The sequence below is a fragment of the Schistocerca serialis genome, chromosome 5 (assembly GCF_023864345.2).
Source record: "Schistocerca serialis cubense isolate TAMUIC-IGC-003099 chromosome 5, iqSchSeri2.2, whole genome shotgun sequence".
NCBI classification, from domain to species: domain Eukaryota; kingdom Metazoa; phylum Arthropoda; class Insecta; order Orthoptera; family Acrididae; genus Schistocerca; species Schistocerca serialis.
Window position 1 is genome coordinate 747,683,910 of NC_064642.1, and position 27,601 is coordinate 747,711,510.

Consider the following 27,601-nt stretch of genomic DNA (forward strand, 5'->3'; position numbering starts at 1 on the left):
TGCATGAAGCGACCGTTTTTCATGCATTTCAGTGTTAATGTCATACCTCCTGAACTATGGGTCGTACAATGTTATCATTTTTGTGGTACATTCGGTGGTACATGTGAATACTTCTCACAAAATCTGTCACCAATAAAGTAAGTAGTAAAGAAGTAATAAATTACAACGTCATGTCGCATGCGGCAGTTTTTCTGCACAAAAAGCGAAAACATTATATGTGATAAACTTTCTTCCTTCCATTATTTTGTGTTGGTTGTCGGCGATTATAACTTTCTTAAAGGTTTAAAATTATGTGTCAAGTTTGTTACAAGTCACTACGTCTTCTCATTCTCAAACACAGGATGAATAAAGTCTTGGTGTTCATGCGTAGTGGGCTACCCTTTTTTTTTCATCTCCACCCTCACCCCTACGATAGTTAGGAGATTCTTACTCACACAGCGAGGCTTTCCAGACAACAAGTGATAGTAGTGCCAAGTTTGGTTGAAATCGGCCCAGTGGTTTAGGAGTAGATGTGGTACCTGCATATATACCTGCATACGTTTTTTATAATACTCAGGTATCACTAATACGAGTAATTCAGTTGACGATGTACAACAGTTGTTGAGACTGGTTTTTGGGTAAGGAAATACTTCCACTTATAGTTTATTTTATTTACTTTCTGTAGCAGCATCAAAAAAGTTTTGCATCACCCCGGTACCCAGAACTCCTGAAGACAGACGTTGACTGTGGATATTACATCACAGACACAATCCCTTTGATTGTTGAGAGACGTCACTGAACCCGCTCAAAGATGTAAACGACAATGCGTGAGCAGCGCCTATTAGACGGAGGGGGTCCGACAGCTGACCATTTTCAGTCATACCACCAGGAAGGAGGTACACGGCTCGTGTTGTCTGCAGTTCAACTATGCCTAGACGGTCAATACCGCGGTTCGATCGCGTCAGCATTGCTACGTTGTGCCAGGAAGGGCTCTGAACAAGGGAAGTGTCCAGGAGTCTCGGAGTGAACCAAAGCGATGTTGTTGGAACATGGAGGACATACAGAGAGAGACAGGAACTGTCGATGACTGCCTCGCTCAGGCCGCCCAAGGGTTACTATTGCAGTAGATGACCGCTACCTACGGATTATGGCTCGGAGGAGTCCTGACAGCAACGCCATCATTTTGAATAATGCTTTCCATGCAGCCACAGGACGTCGTGTTAAGACTGAAACTGTGCGCAGTCGGCTGTATGATGTGCTGCTTCACTCCCTTCGTCCACGGCGAGGTCCATCTTTGCAACCACGACATCATGCAGCACGGTACAGATGAGCCCAACAACATTCCGAATGGACCGCTCAGGACTGGCATCACGTTCTCTTCACCGATGAGTGTCGCTTATGCCTTCAACCTGACAATCGTCGGAGACGTGTTTGGAGGCAACCCGGCCAGGCTGAACGCCTTAGACGCACTGTCCAGCGAGTGCAGCAAGGTGGAAGTTACTTCTGTTTTGGGGTGGCATCATTTGGGGCCGACGTACGCCGCTGGTGGTCATGTAGGGCGCCGTAACAGCTATACGACACATGAATGCCATCCTCCTACCGATAGTGCAACTATATCGACAGCATATTGGCGAGGCATTCGTTTTCATAGATGACAATTCGTGCCCCCATCGTGCACATCTTGAGAATGATTTCGTTGAGGATAACGACATCGCTCGACTAGAGTGGCCAGTATGTTCTCCAGACATGAACCCTACCCAAAATGCCTGGGATAGACGATGTGACCCTCCAACCACTCTCAGGGATGTACGCCGTTCAGGAGTGGGACAACCTGGACCAACAGTGTCTTGATGAACTTGTGGATAGAATATCACGACGAATACAGGCATGCATCAGTGCAAGAGGACGTGCTACTGGGTATTAGAGGTACTTCTGTGTACAGCAGTCTGGACCACCACCTCCGAAGGTCTCGCTGTATGGTGGTACAACATGCAATGTGTGGTTTTCATGAGCAATAAAAAGGGCGGAAATGATGTTTATGTTGATCTCTATTCCAATTTTCTGTATAGGTTCCGGAACTCTCGGAACCGAGGTGAGGCAAAACTTTTTTTGATGTGTTTGAATTGTAGCATATAGCTAATTTTAATTTTTAATATTAATTTTTAGATCCGAGGATGGCGCACTAGCTGAAAAAGATAATTGAAAATAAGTTATATTGTGGTTTAGAGTGTGTTACTCAGACAATTTGAATATACAAATTATAGTGGTGTCTCCCCGACAGCATACTGCCATATTTTAGTGAATATAGGTAAAACAGAATACATGTAATTCATTACTGCACATGGCCTGACGAGAGCATTAGAAATAATGCATCAGGGTAAATCATTAAATGAACATAACATTCTAAATTCTTAAGTGTTTATACTGATAAGGAGCTGAAATCGAAGTCACGTGTTACGGATTTTCTTAAATCTCTAAACTTTGCAAAGTTTTTCGTGAGCAATATCAGATTGTGGATGATAATACAAAAAAGTTGACTTACATTTCCTGTTCTCATTCACTAATGTCTTGTGGCATCATATTCTGAGGTAGCTCGTCATTGAGGAAGCTTGCAATAAGGGTAATACGTTGTGACGAGTCTGGAACCATTAGTAGACAGCCCTTTAACAGTTAGGCATGTAGACAAAATCCTCGAAGTGTAATTACTCACTTATGAAGTTTATGGTCACCAGTCATTCACAGTTTGAAAACTACAGTGACATTCATGAATACGAGTATAATATACTGACGGGAAAAAAAATCGTATCACGAAAGAATAATTAATGTAGACTAATGAAATTTCGGGAATACAATGTGCGATATGAGCCATAGCTAATGTGAACTACTGGTACATTAATAACTAGTGTAACTGCCAGAATGTTGGATGCAAACATACAAACGTGCACGCATTGTGTTGTACATGTGCCGGACGTCAGTCTGTGGGATGGAGTTCCATTTTGGGCTACAACAGTGGTACGTGGGCGAGCGTTGGAAAACATCCTTGGAATCCTGTTCATGAATGGCAGTCCAACAGGTAGGATCACTGTAAGTTGCAAATTGTGGTCGTTCGGGATCAGAGGAATGCACGCTACGGGGCATCTGGCTCTGAACTGTCCTTTACTTAAGCGATTGGGAAAAGTTTTTGTGTGACTACGGCGCTAGCTGCTGCTCAAATTGGTGCTGCAGATGCAGTACGATTCGCCAAAGCCATACGTCGAATGCGATGTTTTCCCTCTCGGTAGTGTCACCCGACCGTCTAAAGCCCGGTCTTCTTGCGACCGTACATTCCCGTGACCATCGCTGCCAGAAACCATGTACCTGCCGAGTCTTTCCGCAGTGTGGCAGAAGAAACATCCAGCTTCTCGAAGCCCTATTAGACAACCTAGTTCAAACTCATTGAGTTATTATATTGGCGTCTTTGCCACCTTAAAGGCATTCTTGACTAACATCAACTCACGATGTCCAATCTCAAAGATAACTAACGTTCACGACCGTTGTAGCATGCATTTAAAACATACCTGATTTGCATCCTTGTAGTGGCGCTATTGACGTTACTCTTAGGCGACCGCCACGAAATGTGAACAGACGTCATCTCTTACATGTAGAAACACGACTATCAACTTTCGTTTATGTCGCACAACTCCTTCTTGGTGTTACGATTTTTTTGTCGTCAGTCTTACTGTGGCACACAAAGAAGTTCTCGTCCATCAAAGTCTTTGGCCATCTAACCCAGCCATGTAACGAATTTAACGTGTAATAAAACAAGCTTCAAACTTAGTCGTACCTGTTTGACAACTCCTGTTCCATAGAAGAGTTTCTGTATGTGAAGTAGCATGATTGTGTGTGTGTGTGAGAGAGAGAGAGAGGGTGGAGGAGGAGGGAAGGAAAAGCAAAGACTGCTTTTTATTGGCAGAATACTTAGAAAATGTAACAGATGTACTAAAGAGATTGCCTAACTACGCTTGTCCGTCCACTTTTGGAGAATTGCAGCGCGATCTGGGATACTTACCAGATATGATTAAAGGAGTACGTCGAGAAAGTTCAAACAGAGCAGCACATTTTGTATTATCTCGAAGGGTGTAACTGACATGCTATAGGATTTGGGATGGAGCCCATTAAAACAAAGCTGTTTCTCGTTAAGGCGAAATCTTTTCACCAAATTTGAATCACCAACTTTCTCCTCCGAATGTGAAAATATTTTGTTAAAGCCAACCTACATAGGGAGAAACGATCATCACAACAAATCAGAGCTCGCACGGAAAGATATAGCTGTTCGTTACTGCCGCGCGCTCTTCGGGAGTGGAATAACGGAGATTTGTTGTGAAGGTGGTTCGTGGAACCCCCTGCCACGCACTTAAGTTTGATTTCCGGAGTATCCATGTAGATGTAGATTCACGTAGGAGCTTTGACACTACGGGCGCTGCAGAAACTCCCCGTCATGCAGTGGCTCGTGTAAAATTTTACCATTGTGCAACAATGTGGTAGCCTATAGCCTTTTGACTTACAAGAGTAGTAATCGTAAATATATTTAGTATATTGATTTTATATATATATATATATATATATATATATATATATATATATAGGGTGATTAACGAAGATATGTAAATATTTTAATATGTTATTCTACAAGTAGAACTAAAGAAAAAAGTTCATATAAACATAATTCCACAGATGATTAGTTACGGAGTTACGGCTAGTAAAAGATTTTGCCTGAAACTTAGCAACTTCGCTAATTTGACGTCATCGCAAAACTGTACGAGGTTAAAGTAAAGCACGATTTCCTTTATTTTGTTCCTATTGGTCTGGTGAATCTAATAAAATATGTCCCAGACGTGTATCTGCAGTAGTTTTCCAGAACATCCAGAGAAGCGAAGATTATAAAAGTAAATTGGTTTACTTTCCATTAAGAATGTAGAAACGTTTATGTCATTGCTGGCAACCATAAGTGAGTTGTTACAGTCTTTTCCTAACCTTGAAACGAGTTAGTTTTCTGTATTCTCCAGTGAAATAACATAATAGCAACAGTGTATTTAAGTGAAACCACATAGTAACTGATGTAGTTCGTAGATAACTTATGAAATAGGGATGCCTCTCAAATTTACGACAAACGAATACGCCGACATGGTGTTTATTTATGGCAAATGTGATGGTAATGCTACGGCTGCAGTTAACGAATATCGCGTACATTGTCCAACTCGGAGGATTCCGAATGCACGAACAATTAGTGGAGTATTTAGAATGTTAAAGGAGACAGGTTATCTACCCAGCGTTCATAATAAGTACGAGCGCTCGATACGTGAGGACTATGATGAGGATATTATGGATGCTCTTCACCATAGCCCGGGTACCAGTATACGACGTATTTCTCAACGATTAGGCATTTCACATTCTAAGGTATGGCGTACATTGAAGTAAAGTAATCTATATCCTCACCATAAGCAAAAAGTGCATCATTTACATCCGGGAAATCCTGCCCTTCGCTTGGAGTTGTGCAACTGGTTAAATAGTTGTCGGCAGTTACGCAATTACATTTTATTTATCGATGAGGCACAGTTTTCTCGAGATGAGATAAACAATTTATATAACGAGCACGTATGGTCTGAAGCAAACCCACATGCAACAGTGCAATGCAGTTTCCAGCAGCCATTTAGCATAAACTTCTGGATGCAATAATTTACCAACAGCCGTATGATTTGTAGAAGTTTATTTTACTTCATGAACTTCTATGTGCTACCAGTTTCGGCATTACATTGGTGCCATCTTCAGGCTCCACTCGTCATAGTCGTAAAATCGCTATGCACGGAAGGAGCCACATAACTGGGTCCGTGAATCAATCGTCCTACAACAGCTCTTGATGGGACCCACTCGTCATAGTCGTAAAATCGCTATTCATGGAAGGAGCCATATAACTGGGTCCGTGAATCAATCATCCTGCAACAGACAGTGTCGCCTGGCCACCAAGAGCTGTTGCAGGACGATTGATTCACGGATTGAGTTAGAAGGCTCCTTCCGTGCATTGCGATTTTACGACTATGACGAGTGGGGCCTGAAGATGGCACGAATGTAATGCCGAAACTGGTAGCACATAGAAGTTCATAAAGTAAAATAAACTTCTACAAGGCTGTTGGTAAATTATTGCATCAAGATGTTCATGCCAACCGTCGTCCCACGATCCATAATGGATCAACGAAGATTTAGCAAAAATATGTTGTGTTGTATAATCAACACACACTTTATTGGACCACTCGTTTCCCAGGACGTCTAGCTGGCGAGACGTACTTACTGTTCCTTCAAGAAGAAATGCCCCGATTGCTCGAAGATGTTCCACGTGCTACGCGATTGCAAATGTATTTTCAACATGATGCCGCGCCTCCACATTTCACCAACGCCGTTATTACAAATTTTAATGAACATTTTCCCCAGAAATGGATTGGTCGTGGTGCTACACGTCTGTGGCCACCCAGATCGCCCGATTTAACAGCAATAGATTTTCCTGTATGGGGATGGATGAAAGACGTAGCTTATGAGGACAAAGTCAGTACACGTGAGGCATTACTTGCTCGCATTATGAATGCAATAGACGAAATTAAGAACAACCCTTTGAAACTGAAACGAGCAACAAAATGTGTTCATACACATGCAGCTAAATGCATTGGACTTGGTGGAGACATGTTTGAACATTTATTGTGAATGTATTGTGAAATTGTATGTACAGTGTACAACTTCCTTAACACTGAACTTTGTTTTTTCCGGTTTAACATGAATTCACGTGTGCTATGGTATTAATAAAAGCAGATTATCGGACACACTCATACAGTTTCAATTAACGTTATTACCATCATTTTTTCCAAAATTAGATTCTCTACAACTTCTGTAGAAAACTTTGTGCAATTGTCTGGAATTTAAAAGACAAATTGGGTCACGTAGTGAATAAATTAGCCGTTCGCTGTGGCCGAGTGGATCTAGGCGCTTCAGTCCGGAACCGCACTGCTCCTACGGTCGCAGGTTCGAATCCTGCCTCCGGTATGGATGTGTGTGATGTTCTTAGGTTAGTTTGGCTTAAGTAGTTATAAGTCTAGGGGACTGATGACCTCAGATGTTAAGGCCCGTAGAGCTTACAGCCATTTGAACCAAGTAAATAAATTAAAAATTTTACGAAATTACGTCTTTGCTTCTATGGATGTTCTGGAAAACTACTGCACACACACGTCTTGGACATGTTTTATTAGATTCACCAGATCAATAATAACAAAATAAATGGAAACAGTGCTTTACTTTAACGTCGTACAGTTTTGCGATGGCTTCATATTACCGAAGCTGCTAAATTTCAGGCAAAATCTTTTATTAGCTGTAACTCCGTAAATAAATATTTGCGGACCTATGTTTGTATTCATATTATTTCTTTAGTTTTACTTGTAGAATAACATTAAAATATTTGCATATCTTCATGAATCACCCTGTATAAATTGGACTACTTAAATATATTTAAATTTTATAATTAGCAGTTTAACGTTGCTAAGAATAAAACAAAACTTCAAAAGAAATATTAGAAGCAATGGGAATCGAACGAGGGCTAATTATTTATCAGTCTGTGTGCCTGAATACTCAGCAACGTCACCATTCATAGACTGCTCCTCTAAAATCGCTCATACTCTATATGTGTGTATGTGCTCGACAGCCATCAACAGCCAGAACGCAGCATTAGCAGAATTATGCAGGCGTGGGTCACATGTGGTGCGGTTCCATTAGCCAACTTCTCAAGAACCTTCTAATAAACATGGCGCCGCGTAACCGGCGGATTCAACACCGGTTGCACTATTTAAGGGAATCAGAGATGGACGTCGGCATTCGGTTCGACCGATTGGGCGTTCGGTCGCTGTTACGTCGTCGTCATCAGTGACGCTGTCCCCGAGGACCAGCCGGCGGAGGGCGTTGCCCACTGCTGCACCGGCGACTCCCGGCGTCATCATGAGCTGCCGCGTCTGCAGGGGGCGAGCCTGGCCGGACCCCGTGCTGCTAACCTCCTACCGCCTGCGCAGTCACTGACCGAGCATGGCGTCGCAATCCCCGGGCTGCATGCATCAGCACGCCTCCACCACAACATGAGCGGTGGGGCTGAGCTACCGGAAAATGTATTGGGAGAACCAACAATAAAGAGGAAGATTGCTATAAACCTGTAAACAGCCACCTTCTTCTACCCAACCACGCCCTACAGCCCCAACCACGTCACCTGCTCCGGTCATCCTATTACAAGTGGTGTCAGTCAGGCAATATGCGCATCACACACTCCTGTTACAATTGGTGACAGTAGTGGTCTTCTCCCTAGATTTGGAGGAAATTGTGGCTGGTAATCGACGAGGATATGTGGCACCTGAAAAGTGCAACAATGGATCAGGAACTCCTGAAACATGACAAGTAAGTGTCAATTTTTCGTTTGGTGGTTTGTCTGAACCTGTAGCATAGTCCATCTTCCCTTCCAGTTCTTCTTTCTGGGCTTACTGTAGTCTTGATTCGATAGCTGGTAGTGATGGAGCTGTCTGTGTCAGCCAAGGTGGCTATTCAGCAGCTACTTGGGTAAGTGTCGGAATTAGAGATAGATCTTGCACGGTCTAAAGAAGTGAGCAAGCAACAGTTTCCTGTTAATGCAGTAATTCTTGACACTAACACTGCGTCTTTGGTCACCCCTTTCTCGGGAAAAGCTGGGGAGGATGTTATGATTTTTTTTGAGAACCTTACCTTGGCCGCTAAATTGGGAAATTGGGGTGCAGAAACTCTTTTGCATGTGGCTAAGTTGAAAGCAACTGGGGATGCCAGAGCTTATGTTACATGCCATGAAGAATTAGGGGATGCTCGGACATTTGGAGTATTCAAAAAAGGGTTGCAGGAAAGATATAGGACGAAAAATACATCTAGATATTATTGGGAACAATTGAATAGAATGTATCAAAGGAATGGGTAACCAATAGAAGCTTTTGTAGATCGGACTCGAAAAATTAATGTTAATACCTATGAGCTAACGGATTCCGATAGGGTTAATGAAGCCATTCTGCAGGAAGTTGAGCAGAGGGCACCAGACGCATTTTTGCAGGGAATGCAACCAGAAACCTCCCACAATATTAGGATGGAACTCCCTAAGACTCTTAATGAGGCAGTCGGAATTGCTGTGGCGTTAGAGGAAGTTGAAGCAGTAACAAAGACGTGGGACAGGAAAGCAGTGTTTAATGCAGAAATAAAATGCTACAGATGTGGTCGGATGGGACACATTAGACGCGATTGCAAGGAAGTGCAGTGAAGGGAATGCAGACATTGGGGTCATCGTGAGCGTAATTGCAATGGGTCGTGGCAGAAACACGATAGGAAACCGCAAGGTGGGCCTCACCCCCCTCAGTTAAACGGGGCAGGGGGTTGTGTGTCCACTGTGCAACACTCCCGGTAAGAATGAACGCTAGTGCAGAATCAGTGGCAGACTTTTTTCTGACCGGCTTGGTGAGGGGCAGACTGTGCAAATTTTTATTGGATATCGGGTCTCAGGTATCCGTGGCGAGTAGAAACGTACTCGGTAAAGTAGAATTAAAACCACCACACTGGGCATTAAGTGGCGCGGGTGGGGGACAGGTGAAGTCACTCGAATCAGCAGTGTTAAACTTCCGAGTGGAAATGAGGAACTTCCAGGTGAAGGTAGAAGTTCTTCCAGTTGTTGGCAGCAGCTATGATCTCATACTCGGATTGGATTTCCTGGTTGAGCATCATGCAATAGTTAACCTGGAACGGCGTACAGTAGAACTGGACGGAATACAATTTCGCCTAGGTTGTGCAGATGAAAAACCATTACTGTCGCAAGGAACCGCCCAGGCGTCGGGTGGGCCACCTAAACTGGGTACAGGGTCCCTTAGGGTTAACTCATGGGATACTATGCTGAAGAGTATAGGGAAAATAATCTGGGCAGATGTTGGAGCTAGCGTGCTGGCAAATTGTGTGTCGTTGAACCTTTGTCTGAGAATGAGCTGCTGGATAAAATTAAGTGTTTTACGCGCCGTAGCGTGTCCTACGTGCGGGAGATAGAAGGAGAAAAGGTTGTGCCTGTCAGTATTGATAATTTTGGCCTTGAAGAGGTGCAGTTAGCACGGGGTACCGTAATAGCGAATCTGGAGATAATAGGGGAAGATGAACTGGATAAGGATTTCACAGCAGATTACACAATGCCGAGAGAGTCTGTCAGTTGGTCCGCACTGAGGGGTAAATAGCACATTTAGAAGGGAAAGACAAAGAAGTCATGGAGAACCTTTTGACGGAATATAAAGAGTTATTTAATTCTCATGGTCCACTGCACGCCACACCATTAGTTCACCAATACATCCCCACTGGGAATGAAGCACCAGTGTATAAACGTCCATATCGTGTTCCAAAAAGTTTACAGCCTGTCATGGAAGATTTTATTAATCAACAGCTTAGGGATGTGATAGTAGAAACCAGCAGTAGTCCCTGGTCCGCTCCAGTCGTAATAGTGGGTAAAAAATCACCTGATGGGGGCAAGGAATATCGTTTTTGTTGTGATTATCGTTTCCTGAATCAAAAAACTGTATCGGATGCATACCCAATGCCTAATATCACGGAATCTCCGGATAATTTGCGTCAGTATCGATACTTCACGACCTTGGATCTTCGACGTGGGTACCACCAGCTGGAGGTCGCCCCGGGAGACCAACCGAAGACAGCTTTTTCAACACCTACAGGTCATTTTTAGTATCGGTGAATGCATTTCGGACTCAAAAATCCTCCGGCAACCTTCCAACAGTTACTAGATAGCGTGTTCCGAGGGCTGAATCCTAATCAGTGTATGGTATATTTGGACGACATAATTGTTTTCTCAAAGGACATGCAAGAACATGTGCGCCATTTGCGCGAAGTTTTCGATCGTCTGAAAGCAGCGCAGTTAACTCTTCATATGGAAAAATGTCATTTTTTGTTGCAAGAAGTCCGTTATTTAGGTCATATTATAGAACAGGAGGGTGTCTACACGGATCCAAAACTTGTAGAGGTGGTAATGAATTTTCCGACACCTACAAAAGTAAAAGAGTTGCAGTCTTATTTAGGTCTCGCCAATTTTTACAGGAGGTATATTCCAAAATTTGCGGAAATTGCGAGGCCCCTCACACAGTTGTTGAAGGAGGGAGCAAAATTTCACTGGTCAGCAGAATGCGAAGAGGCTTTTCAGAAGTTAAAAAATTTGTTAACATCTGACCGGTTTTGGCTTTTCCAGATTTTAGTTAACAGTTCATATTATATTGTGACTCTAGAAATTTTGCTTTGGGTATTGTATTATCTCAGGATATAGATGAGCAGGAACACCCGATAGCATATGCTTCCAGACAGCTAAACAGTGCAGAAAAAAATTACTCAACAACCGAGAAGGAGTTATTGGCATTAATTTTCGGAATAACCTATGCCCAGTGTTATTTGTATGGACGACGTTTCAAGATGATTACTGACCATGCAGCCCTTAAGTGGTTGTTAGGGCTTAAAAACCCAACAAGTAAACTAAGTGGGCTTTGCATCTTAGTGAGTACGATTTTGAAGTGATTCATCGACCGGGTAAATCGCAGGGAAACGCGGATGGTCTGAGTCGTGCAGTATGCGCCATGGAATGCACAGGAATAAGTGAGAACAAATGGGTGGAGGCACAAACTGCTGACACGGATTGTCAACGATTTACCTCGCAGCGACAGTTCGTCGTGGAAGACGGGATATTGTACTGTAAAACTAGGAACGATCCACACGTAGTCGTACCAGAAAAATGGAAAAGCGAAATTTTCAGGCAAGCACATGATTCAGTGTTTTCTGGTCATTCGGGTCGAAGAGCAACGGAAAGGAGGGTAGCACAGAGTTATTGGTGGTCAACGCGTAGGCAAGGTGTCGATCAGTACGTGCTCGACAGGCGGAATTGAGTCATCAGAAAATTGTGTTGCAACGACTACCGGAAGCGGATAGACCTCTCCAATTACTTGGCGTAGACGTCTTGGGACCGTATGTGCAAACACCAGCGGGTAATCGCTACGTTTTAACAATAATAGCTCATTTTTCGTGCTATGTGTCTATGACAGCTATTCCGGACCAGCGAGCCGAAACAGTGGCTCACGCCATAGTACGTCAATGGATATTGAAATTTGGAATACCTGAAACTATAATTACAGATCAAGGGACAAACTTAATGTCTGATTTGATGAAACAGTTATGAAAGTTGTTGCATGTAAAGAAATTGAGAATGAGCACGCACGCAAATAGTCGGACCGAGAGAGTTCATCATACAATAGCTAAGATGTTAAGTTGTTATGTAAATTCGCAACACAACAATTGGGATACCCTATTGGCGTTTTAACCGCGGCATATAACGCAAAAGTGCATGAAAGTACAGAATTGTCTCCATATGAAGTACTGTTCGGTTTGAAGATGCCATCTCCGTTTGAATTGCTCAAGATCCCACCAGGAACCGATATTTCGGCTGTTAAGGATAAATTCACAAAGTTGAAAACAATCGCGGCAAGTGAAAAAAATGAACACTAAAGCGTTAGAGAGACAGGACAAAGTTCACGATAGAAAGGCGGCTTTACCCGAATATCATGTAGGACAATGGGTGATGATGGCTGATCTGTATGTGCCAAAAGGCAAAACAAAAAAAATTGTATCCCATTATCAAGGTCCTTTCCAGGTGATCAAGATCACATCGCCGGTGAATGTAAAATTACAGCTTCCAACTCGCCCTACTATTGTGCATGTGAGCCGAATTAGGCCTTTCAAGGGGAATTTTGAGGAACTTCCTTCATTGTCTGCAGTACTAGTGGAGAGAAAGATGAATCTAAGAAAAATAATAAGAAAGGAGCAGATAAACATGAGAACCAAGTTAACTGAGGAAGCGATCAGATATGCTATTATGCTTTTAGGCCACGCGTAAAAAGGAAGAGCTAATGTGAGTTGTATTTCTTTTGTTTCTCAGAAGGCATGGCGTTCTGGTAAGACCAGCAGTTCCAGCGTCATGGGTTGCGCTGAAGAGGGAAGAGGGAAGGTGTGCACTATCTCTCAGCATAGTTATTCTGTTTTGCTGTTGCAGCTTAGCTGAAGCCTTGAAGGTACGTCCTATATCAAGTGGTGTGTTGTTCTCGCGACAAGCGGACGTAATTATGTCCGGACATCAATGGACCTTAAGGGTGGACTGTAATATTTCGGCGGTTGAAGACTAAATCTGTAATTTAGAGGATACACTTAATGAACTTCATTCCATGGTGGCTAATCAGTCAGGGTTTGGTGACATACAGGGGGAATATCAGCTACTACGATCAGCATTTGCACGCTTACAGGCTCAGCTGTGGCGAAGTGCAGGATTAATCCCGCACGTCCGTAGGAAAAGAGGATGGTTACACATAGGTGGCCGTATCCTAAAAACTGTTTTTGGGACCACTGGCGTGGAAGATATTAAAAGTATTAATGAAACGCTACGGCGGGTACAGGATAATGCGAATAGCAACCAGGGAATGCTAGATCTTCACACAACCCAATTAGAGAGTTTGGAGAAAGATGTAGTTAATAATACGCGCCAATTGCGAGCTTTGGCCATGACCTTGATGTCCCACATTAAGGCCACAGCCGACACAACCAATCACGAATTGGTTACAATCAAGTACCGGTTGGATAACATCGATTCACAGCTGATAATCGCTAAGCTGCTCCGTTTTCTTGCTGATAGTATTACGGAAGCACTCATAGAAGCCATGGAACTACAGGAGGCTTTGTTGCATGCAATGCGTGGGCACCTAACCCCGGTATTGTTACCTTCAGAACAACTTCGGGAAGGATTACGGAAAGTTCAATCGAAATTGCCCGCATCCCTGGAGCTACTGACGACATTAACAGACGAACACTTATCTCTGTACTACAAAATGGCCACTGTTACCAGTACGTGGACGGGTACCCTACTGAGTATTCATGTCATAATACCATTACCATGTAAGGATTGTAAATTTGAATGTTACACCTTGCATACGTATCCAGTGAAGTTGGAAATTTTGCAGAAATTCGTACAATTAACCATACGGGAAATACTGTTAGTGGTTCGTAACAGACAAGCTCATGCGTTCCTCACTGCACAAGACTTGCTGCATTGTCGAACAGGTCCAGTTACCATCTGCCCCGAGAAATTGTTACACACTGTTCCCAAATCTTGTGAGTATTCTCTATTCCGCTCTCAAGAACCAGTCGCGGAGTGCCATAAGGAAATTATAGCAGGCACGGTGCAGTTCTTTCAGCAAGTGGGTCCACATTGGGTATTTTCAGTAATGGGAAACACAGTCGTTATTTGCATTTGTTACGAGCAGGGTAAGCAAAGGAGTATGCAACGAATAGAATTGCAGGGGCAGGGACTGTCAATTAACTGCACACAGTGTGACAATTCAGGGCCAACTTTTCGTTTACCAGCCATGATTACTGGAACTACAATCATGAACATAACACACATATTGATCTACGTACCTGGCCAACCGGTGCAATTCATCATGAAAGAAAATCTCACTCTTTTGAATACTACATTAAACCCGACTTTGCTCGCCTCTTTGGACCAGATGCTAGCAGCTCAGGATGGACGTATAACTGTGGAACATCTTTTTCAACGAGTGCATGAGTACCATAATGAGCATAAGCAGCGCTTACTAGTTATGGGAGCATCAACCACCACCACCGGTATTTTTATCTTTGTCGTAGGATTAGTGTGCTATCGGATCAAGAGGAAGGTAGCCCAAAGCCCGTCCCTTCCAGCCTTTAACCTAAGGATCCAGACAAAATCACTGAACAGTTGTGAGGCACTGCAGCAGAACACTGAGTAATGTTGATGAACAAAGATTAGACTGAGGATAGAAATGAATGAACACAGCGTAAATAGTGAATCAATCGCATTTTGTGGTGTTTGTGAACTGTAGTTGTTTTGACTTTTTGGTTGAATTTGGGGACGAATTCTTTTCATACGAGGGAGGAATTGTAGAGGACAATAGGTTATTTTTAGGAAATATGGCGCGAAATTGTGATTTAGTGTGTTTCAGGGCGCGATGTGCCAGCCTCATGGCAGGAGGCAGACGAAGGCCGGCCAGCGCGTTATGCAGATGACACAGTTTTGCAATGAGCATCGGTATGTGTGTACGTGCGCAGCAGCCATCAACAGCCAGAACACCGCATTAGCAGAATTACACAGGCGTGGGCCGTGTGTGGCGCAGTTGCATTAGCCAACTCCTCAAGAACCTTCTAATAAACACGGCGCTGCGTAACTGGTGGATTCAGCAGCTGTTGCACTATTTAAGGGCATCAGAGGTGGGCATCGGCATTCGGTTCGACCGATTGGGCGTTCGGTCACTGTTACGTCGTTGTCGTCAGTGACACTGTCCCCGAAGACCGGCCAGCGCAGGGCATTGCCCGCTGCTGCACCAGCAACTCCCGGCGTCGTCACGAGCCGCTGCGTCTGCATGGGGCGAGCCGGGCCGCACCTCGTGCTGCTAACCTCCTACCGCCTGCGCAGTCACTGACCGAGCTCGGCGTCGCGGTCCCCAAGCTGCATGCATCAGCATATCTCCACAACACGAGCGGTGGGGCTCCGCTACCGGAAAATGTATTGGGAGAACAATAAAGAGAAAGACTGCTATAAACAGCCACCTTCTTCTACCAAGCCACACCCTACAGCTCTGACCACATCACCCGCTCCAGTCATCCTATTACAGTACTATGACGTTGGGACTACATTAGTGAACAATCTAATCGAATGTCATGTGATCATTCTATGATGTCGGCGATAACATTGAAGAGACTATTACATGCCGCACTATCGTACTACATCGAAAACAGAATCCACTGCTGACATTGTGTGGCACTGACTCACTAGAAAACAATGGGTCAGACACCCCGTCTTTGATTCCAGCCAAAGAGACTCAACACATGTAGGACTTCAAATTCACCTACACACAGTTCTTCCAAACTAAAACAAGGTCTTTGTAAATACTAGATTTACAATAGCACAGTGATTTCAATTCCAACAATGACATACCGACTATACGAGTTATCTCATTTGTCAGTTTCATTTGTCTACTTCCGAATAACAGGAGAACATCCACAGAATTACCATATGCTCTATCAGGTGACATTACTCCTCTTACTACTGAAGGGATCTTCAATTAGGCGACCATACCTAATTACCTAAGTAATATTTATACACTACTGCCCATTAAAATTGATACACCAAGAAGAAATGCAGATGATAAACAGGCAATCATTGGACAAATATATTATACTAGAACTGACATGTGATTACCTTTTCACGCAATTTGGGTGCATAGGTCCTGAGAAATCAGTACCCAGAACAACCACCTCTGGCCGTAATAACGGCCTTGATACACCTGCGCATTGAGTCAAACAGAGCATGGATGGCGTGTACAGGTACAGCTGCCCATGCAGCTTCAACACGATATCACAGTTCATCAAGAGCAGTGACTGGTATATAGTGACGAGCCAGTTGCTCGACTACCATTGACCAGACGTTTTCAGTTGGTGAGAGATCTGGAGAATGTGCTGGCCAGGGCAGCAGTCGAACATTTTCTGTATCCAGAAAGGCCCGTACAGGACCTGCAACATGCGGTCATGCATTATCCTGCTGAAATGTAGCGTTTCTCAGGGATCGAATGTAGGGTAGAGCCACGGGTCGTAACACATCTGAAATGTCCACTGCTCAAAGTGCCGTCAATGCGAACAAGAGGTGACCGAGACGTGTAACCAATGGCACCCCATACCATCGCGCCGGATGATACGTCAGTATGGCGATGACGAATACACACTTCCAATGTGCGTTCACCGCGATTTCGCCAAACACGGATGCGACCATCATGATGCTATAACAGAACCTGGATTCATTCATGCACCCAGGTTCGTCGTTGAGTACACAATCGCAGGTGCTCCTGTCTGTGATGCGGCGTCAAGGGTAACCGCAGCCATGGTCTCCGAGCTGATAGTCCATGCTGCTGCAAACGTCGTCGAGCTGTACAGATGGATGTTGTCCTGCAAACGTCCCCATCTGTTGACTCAGAGGTCGAGACGTGGCTGCACGATCCGTTACAGCCATGTGGATAAGATGCCTGTCATCTCGACTGCTAGTGATAGGAGGCCGTTGGGATCCAGCACGGCGTTCCGTATTACCCTCCTGAACCTACCGGTTCCATATTCTGCTAACAGTCATTGGATCTCGACCAACGCGAGCATCAATGTTGCTATACGATAAACCGCAATCGCGATAGGCTACAATCCGACCTTTATCAAAGTCGGAAACAGTACCCATTTCTCCTCCTTACACGAGGCATCACAACAACGTTTAACCAGGCAACGCCGGTCAACTGCTGTTTGTGTATGAGAAATCGGTTGGAAACTTTCCTAATGTTAACACGTTGTAGGTGTCACCATCGGCGCCAACCTTGTGTGAATGCTCTGAAAGACTAATCATTTGCTTATCACAGCATCTTCTTCCTGTCGGTTAAATTTCGCGTCTGTAGCACGTCATCATCGTGGTGAGGCAATTTTAATGGCGAGTAGTGTATTTACAACCGTATACCTTTAACGACTACAAAACGTAACACTAATTATCCTATATAAAGGGTTTTATGCAGAAAATATGGTGAATGCCCATTGTCTTCGTAGTCCAAATGGATTCATTACAGCTAGTAAATTATGCGTCGAATCAGCACTGTGAGGCTCCTCCATTGTGTTTGGAGATTGTACTTCAGTAATCTTGACTGGCTGTCAGTTCACATCCGGTTCGAACCAGTTTCTTTCGCAACGTCGTTGGTTGTTGTTTCCCGCAAAATTATTCCAGTTCTGCCTGCTATGAGCTGGTGGACTGTCTCCACGTTGCCTGCCGTAGATGTGACTTCCTGAATTCTCCTTCTAACAACTGTTACTTTTGTTGTTATTTCTTTTTGGGTGTTCCATAAAATTTCCTTCTTTTCCTGTACTTCTTTCTCGTGTATTATGTGCTTCATAAGCGAAACTCTTCAATATTATTGTCACATTCACCTGACAGTATTTGGTGGAAGTGAAATCGTAGTTTCATGTGACAGAAACGTATCAATTCACTTGAACTGCAGGGTGCATCGAGAAACTGATTTTTCTTAACGACTGAGTCAAATAATTTCACAGGGCTCTTTAAACTCAATGATTAGAAGTCTGTACAACACATTATCTCCTGCTCTATCCTTTCCTATGTCGCTTTGGAACAATAATTTGCGAGGAAAGCGTTTCTAAATTCCTGGTTCTTATGACACTCTGTCACGTCCAGATATATTCATCTCGTTCGTACTTCGTCTTCCGTATGTCTCAATTGTACTTACTCTCCCTGTTAACCCATTAATGGCCAAAACTCTATCGGATCATTTTTTGCAAACTTTTACACATAAATATGTTACATTGAGTGATTAATTGAATAAAAAGATGTTTTGAAAACTTTCAGTTTATTAGAACAAAAACTACAGACCGTCCCATTTTTGGGACATTGGCCAAATGCGCTATCCAAATTCACAACCTTATTCTCCATGCATAATATTGTAAGAAACAACACAAACAATAAATAAAGAATGTTTTAATATTATTGAATGTCTATTCAGTATGAAATGAAGCAAAACATTTGTCGTGTACACCAGCATTGCACCTATCACAAATTTTTGTTGTTTTTTTCTTACAGTAAGCACATCTCTTCTGTGTTTTACTTGCCACAATGAAATGATTTCCTGGATCTAGTTGTACATCTGTGCTCATCCGTCCTCCCATCAATTTGCTCCCTTGTTGTCCTCTGCGTTTTGGTACTGATCCTGTTTTCTTTGATAGGTAAAACATCCAAAAGTGAGAGCTTCTCTCTAAAGTACCGGCTACATCTTGTACAACAGACTCATTGTTCAATACATTTTTGTCAATGTCTCCTTCATCTGTATTACATCTGCATCGGGTGGGATAATCGCCAATTCTACGTCATCATCTTCATCGTCACTCTCTTGATGGTTCGCTAGTTCTGCTAGAATCTCTTCAAGTGTAAGTCCACGTGGCATGTTTTTATCCTGTTGGAATCTTAAAATTCGAATAGAACATGAAAAAAAGCAGATATAAAGAACGTAAAATGCAATTCTCCTCTGTATAATACGTGTATACAAGAATAGGGCACATCATCAATAAATGATAGTGTAACATGCCATTGTCCCATTATTGGGACGCATAAAATATATCGATATTGCACTTACTTGAAAAAATCTGAAGTGTACTTAATCTTAAATGGACATCCATATGTTCATAACAAACACGCCCAGACAACTAAATCTCAGCTCATTGTCGTCCAGGAACTACCAGCAGACATACAGTGCTGCCAAGTGCGAGAACAAAAAATCGGCAACTATACAGGGTGTTACAAAAAGGTACGGCCAAACTTTCAGGAAACATTCCTCACACACAAAGAAAGAAAATATGTTATGTGGACATGTGTCCGGAAACGCTTACTTTCCGTGTTAGAGCTCATTTTATTACTTCTCTTCAAATCACATTAATCATGGAATGGAAACACACAGCAACAGAACGTACCAGCGTGACTTCAAACACTTTGTTACAGGAAGTGTTCAAAATCTCCTCCGTTAGCGAGGATACATACAACCACCCTCCGTCACATGGAATGCCTGATGAGCTGATGCAGCCCTGGAGAATGGCGTATTGTATCACAGCCGGCCACAATACGAGCACGAAGAGTCTCTACATTTGGTACCGGGGTTGCGTAGACAAGAGCTTTCAAATGCCCCCATAAATGAAAGTCAAGAGGGTTGAGGTCAGGAGAGCGTGGAGGCCATGGAATTGGTCCACCTCTACCAATGCATCGGTCATCGAATATGTTGTTGAGAAGCGTACGAACACTTTGACTAAAATGTGCAGGAGCTCCATCGTGCATGAACCACATGTTGTGTCGTACTTGTAAAGGCACATGTTCTAGCACCACAGGTAGAGTATCCCGTATGAAATCATGATAACGTGCTCCATTGAGCGTAGGTGGAAGAACATGGGGCCAAATCAAGACGTCACGAACAATGCCTGCCCAAACGTTCACACGTGCGGTTCTGGGCGCTACAGTCTGGAAGCGAGCGGCCGCTACGGTCGCAGGTTCGAATCCTGCCGCGGGCATGGATGTGTGTGATGTCCTTAGGTTAGTTAGGTTTAAGTAGTTCTAAGTTCTAGGGGACTGATGACCTCAGAAGTTGAGTCCCATAGTGCTCAGAGCCATTTGAACCAAACGTTCACAGAAAATCTGTGTTGATGACGTGATTGCACATTTGCGTTCGGATTCTCGTCAGCCCACACGTGTTGATTGTGAAAATTTACAATTTGATCACGTTGGAATGAAGCCTCATCCGTAAAGAGAACATTTGCACTGAAATGAGGATTGACACATTGTTGGATGAACCATTCGTAGAAGTGCACCCTTGGAGGCCAGTCAGCTGCTGATAGTGCCTGCACACGCTGTACATGGTACGGAAATAACTGGTTCTCCCGTAGCACTCTCCATACAGTGACGTGGTCAACGTTACCTTGTACAGCAGCAAATTCTCTGACGCTGACATTAGGGTTATCGTCAACTGCACGAAGGATTGCCTCGTCCATTGTAGGTGTCCACGTCGTTCTAGGTCTTCCCCAGTCTCGAGTCATAGGCTGGAATGTTCCGTGCTCCCTAAGACGCCGATCAATTGCTTCGAACGTCTTCCTGTCGGGACACCTTCGTTCTGGAAATCTGTCTCGATACAAACGTACCGCGCCATGGCTATTGCCCCGTGCTAAACCATACATCAAATGGGCATCTGCCAACTCCGCATTTGTAAACATTGCACTGACTGCAAAACCACGTTCGTGATGAACACTAACCTGTTGATGCTACGTGCTGATGTGCTTGATGTACTGTAGAGCAATGAGTCGCATGTCAACACAAGCACCGAAGTCAACATTACCTTCCTTCAATTGGGCCAACTGGCGGTGAATCGAGGAAGTACAGTACATACTGACGAAACTAAAATGAGCTCTTACATGGAAATTAAGCGTTTCCGGACACATGTCCACATAACATCTTTTCTTTATTTGTGTGTGAGGAATGTTTCCTGAAAGTTTGGCCGTACCTTTTTGTAACACTCTGTATAATTGTTCTGACGTGAAGTACTTAGAAAAAAGTTATTTATTTTACATTTACAGACATTATAGCACTTAGTTGAACCTACAGGTGCAACAATAAAGGCTAAAAGCTGAATTTCTTACGTAGAAATGAGTAAAATATACGCGTCCCAAAAAAGGGACAATGGCCAGTAATGGGTTAACGTCTATTGTATTGGATTTCAACACTCTTGACACATTCCCGTGTTTGTCTGATCTCAGAGTACTGTTCACTAACGTTCGTCTGTCCTCCCTTTATTTGTGTCAGGTTTTCCCGTTCCTGTTCTAACGACTCTATCCTTTCTGAATTCGGCGAATTTTTCTTTTTTTACTGTTTCGTGTACAATCTTCTTTCCATGCTAAATCCTTTTTCGTTTGTGTCATGGCACACCTGGCTATTTTAGTTTGTCTCTTCGCTACTAGTGCACCCTGCACCCTTTCTTGCCCCTGATGCTTCTGTTCCAGCTCATTTTGCTTCTTTCTTCACGTTGTTTGCTACAACAATCAAGTTCGACGAAATATTCTTTATTTCTAAGATCTCACCCTATTCTTGTTATTATTTTCTTTCAACGATCCTTCAAAATACTTCCTTGCTTTTTCACACTTGGCATTTCTTTTTTCCTCCTTCTTCTTCTTTCCCTCCCCAGCTAAAACCAATTGCAAAACTGTATCTATCTTTCTGATACTCTCTTTATCCGCAACTGGTGTCCCAGTACGAGAACTTCGCGCAATGCGTCTTTGCTGTGGCAACTGATCTATCACTGTCATCATCGGAAAAATTTCTGATATGAACCACACAGTATCTACATGCTTGGAAGCTACCGCTCCGACATCGATACTCGCGTCCACTTCCCTCGCCTGTCTTCTGCACTTGAAACAGACCGATCATTACGTCACCCCGACTACTTGGCCGTCCTGGCCGGAAATTAATTTCATCGTCAGTTCAACTTGCTAATCGATTCTTGATCCATTTCGAGAATGATTCTGTTCTTATGCCTTACCTATTCTGAACGTGCCTGACACCTGGTTAACATTAATTCAGATACGTGCACTAACTAAAATCGTACAGTTATCACTTGTTTATCCACAGAAAATGGCATAACACTTCACTGACACAACATGAAATATCAGTACCCAATTCAAAATGGTCAACGCTGTTAGCAACGAAGTGAACAAATAAATCAATAGTGGCACAGAAAGCATAGGCCGAAACACATATCAACTAAAGCTGGAAAAAATTTTACACGTTTTAAAAAATACGCCCCAGTAACTACAACTGCAAAAAATAAATTCTGACCTCGTCTCAGAAGATTCTAAAGCTCCAAATCCTGGCCAAAGGTCGCCAATTTACATGAAGTGCGGTATTTAAAATGAGGCATGTGGGGGTACGTACTATAAATTTCTATCCGGAAATTTATGTCGGCACAAGAAAACACCCTCCAAACAATGACCTATAATCTGTGTACAGCGGAATGAAATGCAAATTGTTATATGACCAGGCTCCCTGAGTATTTATTACCAATCTGAGGCAGGTTTGGATAGTTAAACGTACATTCATTTATAAAATTACCAACATACGTCTAGTAAAATTAGGGTTGGAAAAGTGGAGGAACGATTTCCGCGACTTTCCAAATGTTCAAATGTGTGTGAAATCTTATGGGACTTAGATGCTAAGGTCATCAGTCCCTAAGCTTACACATTATTGAACCTAAATTGTCCTAAGGACAAACACACACACCCATGCCCGAGGGAGGACTCGAACCTCCGCCGGGACCAGCCCCACCGTACAGGACTGGAGCGCCTCAGACCGCTCGGGTAATCCCGCGCGGCCGCGACTTTCCCCTTGATGAAATGAACAGAGAGCGAAATCTAACAAATGAATACAAAAATTTAAAAAATGGTTCAAATGGCTCTGAGCACTATGGTACTTAACTGCTGAGGTCATCAGTCCCCTAGAACTTAGAACTACTTAAACCTAAGGGCATCACACACATCCATGCCCGAGGCAGGATACGGGCCTGCGGCCGTAGCGGTCGCGCGGTTCCAGACTATAGCGCCTAGAACCGCTCGGCCACTCCGGCCGGCTACAAAAATAAAAATGGTTGAACCTCACTGATTGGTGGCCCCCAAACTCTTTCAAGTATAGCGGCTCTTGCTGTTAAAAACGGGTCAACTTTACACGTGAACTAACTCCCTTGTGAAATTACTCTGCCTAAGCTGGGAAGATCTCACATGCACCCAACACAAACTGCAAGATATCTGATACAACGCTCAGCGCATTGAACCAGAAGTATTCTGAAATGGACAGCCGACTGCCCCTGAGCCTGACCAAGTGGGCTCTGCTGGCCTAACTCTCCTTCTTCTACGACGGCCAAGGGCGGAGTCCTTACTCTGTCTCCCACGGTCGTCTGTCCTTACACAGGCGAAGTTCTTACTCTACATTCGCTCCGTGAAATTTCGACATTACTCCATATAAAGCAATCAGAAAAATATGTTAGAACACCGACGCGAGACTTGTTCCGCATACCTGCGCCAATCGTAACTGTTCTAGCATTACAAAATCCCCCTTCAAACAATTTTAAAGCATCGCTGCTAATATGGCATAGCACGCACCCAATCGCAGGTCATTCCGTCTGTATTTCTTCGGTCAGACGTTGGCGAGAGCTGACGCTATCCTAAAAATTCTTGTAGCCGACCACGCAGCTCCCCACGCCCACTCTAACCTGCGTTCACTTCTCCTTTACCACAGTTTTTTCTCTAAAGTCGGGCTATGGGGACAGGACGTGGCGTCGCCGTTCCACTTCAGAAATGTTCGCCCTGTGATCAGACCATAAAATTTCGCTGGCGGCGCTTTGCGAGCCGTCCCAGGCTCCGACTGACAAATTCGCATTGCCCCGGCCGCCCGAAAGGCGCCGTGCTAATGCAGACCACATACCGTGCCAGAGGCAATACCTGCTCGCACCCCTCCATCTAGCGAGCCCTCTGTTGCTTTTACAATCTGCGACCGACGTCATTCCAGTGCAGGAGTGCCACCATCCCCACTGGGACTTGTAACCGCTTTCCTCTGCCTGGTGAGGCAAAATACCTCTGTTCGACAGGTGGCTATTCCCAGCATGCCTGGTGAGGCAAAATATCTCTGTTCGTCAGGCGGCTATTCCCAGCAAGCGATGTTGTACTCAGAAAAATGCATTCGTCCACGAACGAAATCCAGAAATCAACCGTCGTCAATAATGTTTAAGATACGCACCTAACTGTGCAGCACATTTAATTACCAAATTAACTGGTCGCATAATAGTGTCTGATATGCTGATTATGATCTTAAAGTGAAACGAAAATAAGTCTAAATGATGTGCTATGTATTAAAGTTAAGACCTAGACATTGTACAGACGGCACTCAGTTTCAGATTTGCAGCTGTGACTTTACACTGTGGTAGGCTGCAAACCGTAGACAGCAGATAATAATACCAAAGCCTTGAAAATAAGTTGTTGCATTTCTTCCTTTATACGCTGGAAGGTCACAGTTATGACAAATAGAGGGTATCCCACATAAAATTTTTACCGTCAATATTTCGGATCCGACATGGATACTGACAAATGGCTTTGAAGGGTAAGAATGTACGGCAGAGGCTCACGAAAATAAACACCATGAGCTGGATGAAGGAGTACTTCGTACCTTGGTTCACAGGGCCCACGTTATCTCAGTCCCCGAAAGTTTGGTAGCTGAGCTAGCACATCTCGAAGTCACCTTTCGTCAGAATGGTTATAGTGAGAGGCAGATCAAACGTGCGTTGCGCTATCAGCCTTCTGTGCAAGGGGTGAGTGACGATAGCAACGAAGTGGCACCTATGTCTACGGCTTTTTTTGCCTTACGCAGGAAGCATTTCTAACAGGATTGGCCGTATTTTGCGGAAATATGATGTGAAATGTGTTTTTCGACCACCTTGTAAGATAAAGGTCCTTTGGCGTCCGTAAAAGGTGATCTTGGTTTGCGTAAGGCTGGTGTCTATCGTATTCCTTGGAGTCGTGGCATGTCATATATTGGTCAGACAATCAGGACTGTGGAAGACCGGTCTGTTGAACATAACCGTCACACACGCTTCCAACAGCCGAGCAAATCCGCTACTGCACAACATTGTCTTGACATCGGTCATCCTATGGAATACAACAACAAGGTGATTCTGTCTTGCACGTCCAGCTATTGGGATAGTGTCATTAAGGGAGCTGTTGAAATCAAACTATCAAGCAACCTTATAAACAGAGGTGGTGGATTTTGTCTAAATGCTGCTTGGAATCCGGCTCTGTCTCTCGTCAAAAAACAGAGGAACAGAATTAGGGCTACTTCACCTGTTTATTAATAGTCACTATCGATATTTCTGATGTTGGTAATCTTTGGTTGTGTGTTGACTATGCGGTTACTTGTTTCTGTGTGTGGTATCTTCCTTGTTTCTCATCTGTGTACCGAGGAATTAAATTCCCTTGCACATTGCTTCCTCCTTGCAGTCGTGCCCTGAGAATGGCAGGGTGTACTCCTGCCGAAATATCGGCGGTGGTCGACGACGTCACCCGGCAGCAAACCCGTAAATTATTTGAACATTCAATTCGACGGGAAAAGTTAAGGTCTCACCATCAAATATCCTAAACCATAAGCAAATATTGGTTTCAACACTAACTGACGTTTTTTTAAATGCACACCCCATATTATTGCATATGCACCGAATAACATGAGAAATCACAATAATAACGGCATTGGTTGCATCACAATACGTCAGTTACATCCCGAGAAATTGGAACATGAAGTTGATGCGTGAAATCAATGAGACGCATCAACATTGCACTTATCGCTATGCAAGCATGATCCACATGTTGCTCTTAATCGCGATGTGATTGATGTATTCTTACTTCCGCTGTTATCACGAGGGCTGAAAGTAATAATAGGGATTCCTGCCACAAACATTGATATGTGCATAGTGGAGTCCCACGTGCGTATTCTATTTATCTACATACAGACTAAGGGACAGTACCGGCAGGTGTACGCCGACCCATTACACCGCCCAGGTCAACCCTTTGCCTCTGCAGTTGCATATAGGAATGGGCTACAATTGGTGGGTGCAGTGTGTGGGAATGGCTCACTATGGATCAAGTTGTCCTGTGTAGAAGTACAAACAGGTACATGGCAGCAGTGTACAGTACACTGTAATTGGTGTCGCTGTTGTAATCGTAATATTAATTTACCTGTCCATCTGTTCTAGACATTCGATATGGTATTCACAAATGAGGAAATAGTTGACATAATATTCCTGTATAAAGAATGTCACCAAGTGGCACATGTGTGGCACAGGTATATGCCCAGCGGTACCCTAGTATACATCATCTGACCCATCCTATTTCCATGAATACTGTTAGAAGGATTCACAGGCTGGGATAGTTGTCTCCACAAATGGATCTGGAGCAGAGGCATAGTACGTGAAGCAGCAGAAGTAGCTGCTCTTGTGGCCCCTTCAATAAATCCTCATGCAAGAATTCATGAAATGGAGAGTCAGAGAGGAAATCCTCAAACAAGCGTGATGTGTATTCTGCACAGCCATGGATACCATCCACATCATGAGTATTGGGACAAAGAAATTTCTGGCCCACTCTGCATTGTTACCACATATGTCCAAGATGGCGGCGATAACGTCATCCAAGTTGGCGTCGTGTAGACTTGGCAACCACTCATGATGTCATCCAAGATGACGGCGATGACGTCACTCAAGATGGCTGATTTTGGTAGCAAGCTTGAATTTTGGCTGGAAGAAGGTAACAATGCAGAGTGGGCCAGAAATTTCTTTGTCCCAATACTCATGATGTGGATGGTATCCATGGCTGTGCAGAATAACACATCACGCTTGTTTGAGGATTTCCCCTCTGACTCTCCATTTCATGAATTCTTGCATGAGGATTTATTGCAGGGGCCACAAGAGCAGCTACTTCTGCTGCTTCACGTGCTATGCCTCTGCTCCAGATCCATTTGTGGAGACAACTATCCCAGCCTGTGAATCCTTCTAACAGTATTCATGGAAATGGGATGGGTCAGATGATGTTTACTAGGGTACCGCTGGGCATATACCTGTGCCACACATGTGCCACCCACCTAACGCCTTCCCCTCCTGCAGAAAAATGGTGGGAAGTTCAAATTCCAGTATGATAATGCATCACACCGCGGTTATCTCTACCAAACAAAGAAAATTGCGGAAAGATAGGCCAGTTGGGCTACCTCCACTAACCTAAGTCACCCGACCGCCACTTCTTCCTATGAACTGGCAACAAGTTTGAATTTTGGCGGTAAACAAAGTCAATTCGCATA